Below are 6,995 nucleotides of genomic sequence, written 5' to 3'. Positions count from 1 at the left end.
TTTAAAAAAATGATTCTTGCTTTCTTTGCAAGATGATAATTTTACATGGCTTGGAGCAATGGTTGCAGGAGATATGCAATGCAATCCTAAGATTGTAAAACAACAAAAAATGGGATAACTGAGCAGAGTTGAAAGTTATATCTGTACTGATTGTATGATGTTCCCTTCTGTACAAGAAATTCCTCACGTCTGCTGGGCACCTGGGTTAGCTAAGCCAAGCCTGCAAGCCTCCACCACACTCACCTACCAAAACTCCACAGTGTGTCCAAGCCCAAAAGGGCTATCCTTCACATTACGTTCCAGGATTAACACTCCTAGCACGCAGCGCAGCAGTACCCATATCCTAGAGCACAGAAAGGTCTTGTACACCCGACTTTCAGTCCATGGCCTGGCACACATGCAGGAGCTATCACATTTTGTGCATCCAGGCTCTGAGCACAAGCTTCCAGAGCCTGCTGCCTGCCTCCCATCACCAATATCCCCAAGATTATCCCTGGGGTATCAGTGACCTAAATACACTGGTTTGGATTTGAAAGTTGCTTTTGTTTTTAATGTTGCTGAGTCTCTAAAACCAGCACGCGTAACAAACTGCCTATTTCCAAGCAGCGGTTGTGTAATTTTGCTCCCCACCCCCAGAGATGTTGCCTGCCATTCATTTAATGGGCTCAGTTTCACTGGGAAGTGCCTGGAGGAACCTCTTAGCTCCCTAATTAGCAACAGAAGGGGCCAGTCCTTGCCGGAGGTAGCAGTGAAACATTTGTGAGGTCTTCCGACAATAAGGGAGACAGAGAAGGGGCCATTTCCAGCTGGGAAAACAGTAACTTCTCTTCAGCATACAGTGCAGAGCAGAGGACTAAAGAGATGTTAGGGGGAAGGTATATTCAGAAATGAGAATGGGCTTTCTGTGCAAGAAAGGAGCATTTGTGGAGGGGGAGGAAGAGGTTGGAGAGATTGTCCTGGGCTCTCCCAAGCTGTTCATTGCTCCTGCAATCCGACTTTTATGTAATATACCATGGAGCAGCACAGAGGCCTCATGGACTGGCTACCGGTGAGGGCAGGAGCAAGGTGTTGCTGCCGTCTGCTCTCAGATGTTTGAGCTGGCTCTTGTTAGTAAGATTCAGGAATTAACAGCTTGGAGGTGCTTAGGAGCTCAGTGTTTCCTCCAGGGACGTGATCACTGAGGCTGAGCACAGAGCCTGCCATTCAGTGCCAGAGTCGACTTTGGTACCAAACAAATCTCCCACCAACCAGCTGAATGTCCTGAGACCTCACTGGAAAGGTGAAAACTTTGCTTGTCCATTGCAAGTAGGGCGATGTGCTGGGGGCTTTCCCTTAACCCCAAGGACACAGCCACACGTGGTAAGATCTCCAATTTTTCCCATCTAATCCCATCTCTGGGCATGGCTTTTTTCATACAATACCAGTTGGAAAGAGTTGCATGTGCATGGACAGTCCCAGCTTGGACCTGTTGGACCATGGGGACCATTTTCCTTCAGAAGTCATGCAGGGAAATACAGCATTCAGTGTCTTTGGCCTGTAGGAGCAAAGATCCAGCATAACACATGAAATCCTTGTTAGCCTTAGGACCTTCCTTAAAAGCAAAGGAAGAACATAACGTTCAAAGACAGAGTGATGCCATGGGGCAAGCAGGGTTTCGGGAACCTGGAAGAGCACAGGAGAGATCTGAAGCTTCCAGTTGTCCTGCCCTGCAACATCACTGGCCAGCAGCTCACTGGTAGTGGCCACCGACCAGAAAAAGAGAAGAGAGCTGGTCCCTGGTATAAGTCAGGAGACCATATTCACAAAGATCCCCTGTTAATGAGCACCATTTGCTTTCTAGTAATGCTTAAGACACTGAACCTGATCTTGTGCATGCCAAAGGAAAATTACGCAGCAATGCCTTCATGCTGTAAGATGATGGCTTGATGATCTTAAAAGGTCTTTTCCAACCTCAACAATTCTATGAACCTATGATTCTGTGAAGGGCAGTGCATTACAGTTGGGGCCATAAATCCCAGCAAGGGCCTTGCAACGGCTCTAAAGGTCAGAATAATCATTTCCAAGTTGCCACAGCATCTCAAGCTATAAAAGAGCTACGTTCAAAGGTTTTGTGCTCCATTCTTACCCCTGTTCAATAGCCCATTTCATAATGAGAAGTCACCAGCTTTCCTCCCTGTGTTTCAGGTTTCAGTATTAATGGCATTGATGAGGCTTGGATTATGATTACGTGAAACTGGCAACGAGAAACACATAAAGTCCAAAATAGAAAAAAGCCCAAATAGAAAAAAAAGTGGTATTACTGGTGCTGCGAGCTCCTCTTTCCCACAAGAGGGCACCCAGTGTTTGCAGAACTACTGCTTGGCCTTTGGGTGCTTTCTCCAGCAGCAGGTCACACTGTACCAGCAGTAGCCAACGGGTCTGGGAGAGCTGGCAGGTTGTGTTGTGTTTGGCTCCTCCTGCTTGTATCCAGCTGTTAAACCAGCTGAAAAAATACATTACGGTAACATTTCCATGTCTGTATTTTCTATCATTGCTGCAGGGGTGATCCTGCAGATCAGTGACAAGAGCAAGAGAAAAGCATAGGAAACAAGCTTTCTGTTAGTATGTGATTTGTGCAATGGGAACATATGAAATCCCTTTATAAAATGATGCCTGTCACACAGGGACTGTGGGATGGCAGCATTTGGAAGTTTAGACAGAGGTGCAATAGTGAGATTCAGTGTATCAAATTTTATTCTCTCTGTTTTTGTTTTTGTTTTTGTTTTTGTTTTTGTTTTTGTTTTTTCCCATGCCAGAGTAGCAGCTGAACCAGCAAAAGCACAGCACTGGGACAGAGGCAGAATTTTTTCTAATAGTGCTCCGAAGGGGCTTTTTAAAAATGGGTTTGCTAAGACGTCTGTCATTAAGAATAAGGGATCCTGCCCCAATGCAGGGAGATGCTCTGAGACATTTTTGCAGGTCCTTTCCTGTGGGATTCCCCTTCCCATTTATGAGACATGCATCAAAATCTTGTGGGAGGCAGCCTTGCTGTCTCCAGCAAGCAGTTTCTGCCTGAATTTGTGCATTTTGGCCTCGAGAGTAAGTTACCGAGTAAAAGAGTGTTACCGAAATCTCGGAATGAAGAACTTATCGACACCAATGTGATGTAGATAAGCAGACACTTCTTTATTGACGGCCGGGTGCGTGAGCGAGTCCTCTCACGATCAACGCACGCCAGGTCTCAAAATCAAACACCATATATAATACTTATCATACATATTCATTAAGTATTCATGCATAATCATAACATTTCCCAAAAATCATTAACATATTCTCCTCCCATATCCGATTCTGCGCAATAAAGCTTAGAAAGGTCCAGAAATGGGTCTGGGGTACGATTTGGGTAGGTGGTATATGAGTCGGTGGTCGCGATCTCCCCCTGCCGGAATTACCTTTTACTAAAGTTCACAGTTTCTTGGCAGGTAACTACAAGCTGTTCCAGTCGACTCTCCCCAGTTCCCATTAATCCTACATTCTGACATCTCAATATACTTTCTTTATACAGAAGACTAGTTAGATACAAAGAAACCTTTCAAACTCTAAATTATTACTTAAGCTTCAACAATGATTCCAACCCATTCTTCTGGCCTTAGTACAAAATGCACAAAGGGTCTCACAACTGCTTTTACTAAATAATCATAACTTTCTTCAACATATATTTTTATCCTCCTATATTTCTATTCTATAAAATAACTCTATAAAATCAGATAATCAAACCAATAAAATCAATTGATCTCAACGCTTTAACAAATCGACAACATTTCCCCCCTTTGAAAGTGTTGAAAATCATTATTTCAATACTTTTACACTATTTACATGTCATTTGTTTCAACATATTTTGGTGGTGGGCTGTATCTTGGTGGACTAGTAGGCACTTCTCTCATAATCATACAATTGACAGCAATCCTATTGATAAACTGTTTTTTCAAACATACATATACTAACATGACCATCAAAAAGACAATCAATAACAAAAACAAAGTTTTGATTATGGATTGTATCCAAGAGCTTAAGTTCCATCCCAGTTTGTTAAAAATTTTCCCAAGCCAATCTTCTGACGTATCCTTTTGAATAGTTTCAGTTTCTTTTTCAATTTTTCCCAGTAGGTCCAGATCATGTTCCACATCCTGAGTGACATTTGGAATGTGGATACAACAGTGGTCCAATTTATCCTTGAGATATCCACACACTCCATGTTCTTTAAGTAGGAGCATATCTAGTGCCATTCTATTTTGTAGAGTCATTCTGGAAGTCGCCTGTAATTGCATGTTCAATTCCTTAAACCCCTTTTTAGTAACGTTTGCTAATTTTTCCACTTGACCAGTTAACTTATAAAGCCATGCTCTGTTCCTATATGATGCTATAGGATTTGAAAGTGATTCAAGCGCCCAGCCAATTTTCACTCCTGTAGATGGTTCATTCCAATTATCATCATTTGTCTCAGATCTCTTTGTTCGTTTTAGTTCTAAATTCTCTAGGGATCCTCTAAATGGTGATTTCTTCCAAATCGGACACAATGTTGGCATGCCTAAGGTAATTTGTTTCACTTTACCGTCTAATGGTAGATGAGTTGTCCAGGTTCCATCACTCAATGCCCAAATTAAATGTCCAGGACTTCGAATAGTAGATTTTCTACAACTAAACAAAGTTCCTCTTCTGACTGTAAAAGTGCTGGTTAAATTGAGAGTATTCTTAAGACCTCGACAAAAACAACCATATTTCAAAGCAGTGGCCAGCGGAGGAATTCTTTGGATTACTAAGTCTGCATTACTGCAATCATACACTTTTTCACATTTCCACCATGGCACTATTTTATCTTCCTTCTCTCCCAATGAAGTTGACCTATCGTTGACCCAGGGTAATACTGAAAAAACTTTTCTCTCCCATGTAAAACACCAAGGAGTTTCTGCCATATACTGAAAATGGGAATATAAGGTAATAGACCAAACTGAATCCCAAACTATTTCCTTTTCCTGTAGGGTTCAATTCTTTTTCTCACATTTTGTCTCGGTTACCCATACACTGGTGTTTGTCGTAGCCATTTTAGGATAATAACACCATCCTTTGTTCCCTACATCTCCCTCTAATCCTGGTTTAGCTACAAATCGTCCTTTACATTCCCACATATACTGGTGATTCTTCTCCAACTTTAACCTTTTGCAATTCCCAAGTTTCTCTAGGTTCTTGTTTACAATCCACAGTCTCATTTCCATATTCCAATTTGGTCAAGTTCATGGTTAAGATTCCCCATGGAATAGATTCACCTACTGCCCTCGGTATTGGCAAACAAGCAGTGATCTGCGTGATGTTTTGTAAATTGGCAAATTCTTTAATCAATCCTACCATCAGATTTTCCTCAGTCGTTTGTTTGGGAATTTCAATTACTTGTTCTGTCTCTATTTGTCTTTTGTTCCTGTCCACCAAGTCAGCCCATGATCCTGTCAACATATTCAACCAACATAAAATCCACAAAACAATTATGATCTGATACAAAAAATTAGACATGTTTCAAAGTCAATTTTAAAGTCTTTGGGTCACGGTTGATAATCTTCCATGGAATAGGTGCTTTCTTCACTCGAGTATAATGGATCCAAGCCTCCGACTCTGCTATTTTGATAGCTGTAAAAGTGGTTAACAGTACTTGGAAAGGTCCTTTCCAACGTTCCTGCAAAGGTTCAGAGGTCCAGGTCTTCACATAGACATAATCTCCTCGTTGAAAATCATGCACTGAATTTTCCAGGGATAAAGGTCTATTCCAAATTACTGCTCTCCAAATTGCAGCCAAAGTTTTTCCTAGAGAAAGCAAATAGTTATATACATCCTGCTTTCCTTTTACATGTATGTTTGGATTTGGTTCTGGAGATTCATATGGTTTTCCATATAACAATTCATAAGGACTGACTGAGGTTCCACTCTTTGGCTGTACCCTGATGCGTAATAATGCCAATGGAAGTGCCTGAGGCCACTTTAAACTGGTTTCTTGACAAATTTTACTTATTTGTCGTTTCAAAGTTTGATTCATTCTTTCCACTTTCCCACTAGACTGTGGTCTCCAAGAGGCATGTAAATCCCAATTAATACCTAATGCTTTGCTAACACTTTGGACTACTTCACCAACAAAGTGTGGACCTCTGTCAGAAGAAATTCCAATAGGAACTCCAAATCTCGGAATTATTTCCTGTAATAACCACTTCACCACTTCCTTTGCTTGTGTAGTGCGACAGGGAAGGGCTTCTGGCCATCCTGTAAAAGTATCAACCCCTACTAGAATGTACCGGTACCCATTTTGTCTGGGTAATTCTGAAAAATCTACTTGCCAATAATCTCCAGGTTCTGTACCAGGTTTCAGTCTACCCATTTGAACCTTTTTCTTAATCATTGGATTATTTTTCAAACATACCTCACACTTTGCAGTTATCATTTTAGCTATTCCCAACATTCTAACTGATACCACTTGTTTTCGTAAAGATGTTACTAAAGCTTCTGCCCCCCAATGACATTCTTGGTGCTTTACTTGAATTATCTCTCTCATTAAAAGAGGGGGAATTACTACCTGTCCATTAGGAGTTATCCACCATCCAGCTAAGTTTTTCTTAGCATTTAATAACTGACCTAATTTGTCATCTTCCTCTGAATATCTCGGTTTTTCCCTAGGAAGGGTTACTGTTTTAGAAGGAATTATTGCCATTTGCGACGTTTGTCTCTTTGCTACCTTCTTTGCTGTTTTATCAGCTAAATTATTTCCAATTATTATTTTTGTATTTCCAATCTGATGTGCTTTACAGTGCATGATTGCTACTTGATCTGGTTTTTGAACTGCTTGCAATAATTGTAAAATTTCTGTTTGATGCTTAATGTTTGATCCTTGAGAGGACAATAACCCCCTCTCTTTCCAAAAAGCTCCATGGACATGCACTACCCCAAAGGCATATTTTGAATCAGTCCAGATATTTACT

This window comes from Falco punctatus (genome assembly GCF_963210335.1).
Source record: "Falco punctatus genome assembly, chromosome: 19".
Classification (NCBI taxonomy): domain Eukaryota; kingdom Metazoa; phylum Chordata; class Aves; order Falconiformes; family Falconidae; genus Falco; species Falco punctatus.
This window is presented reverse-complemented; position numbering follows the sequence as displayed.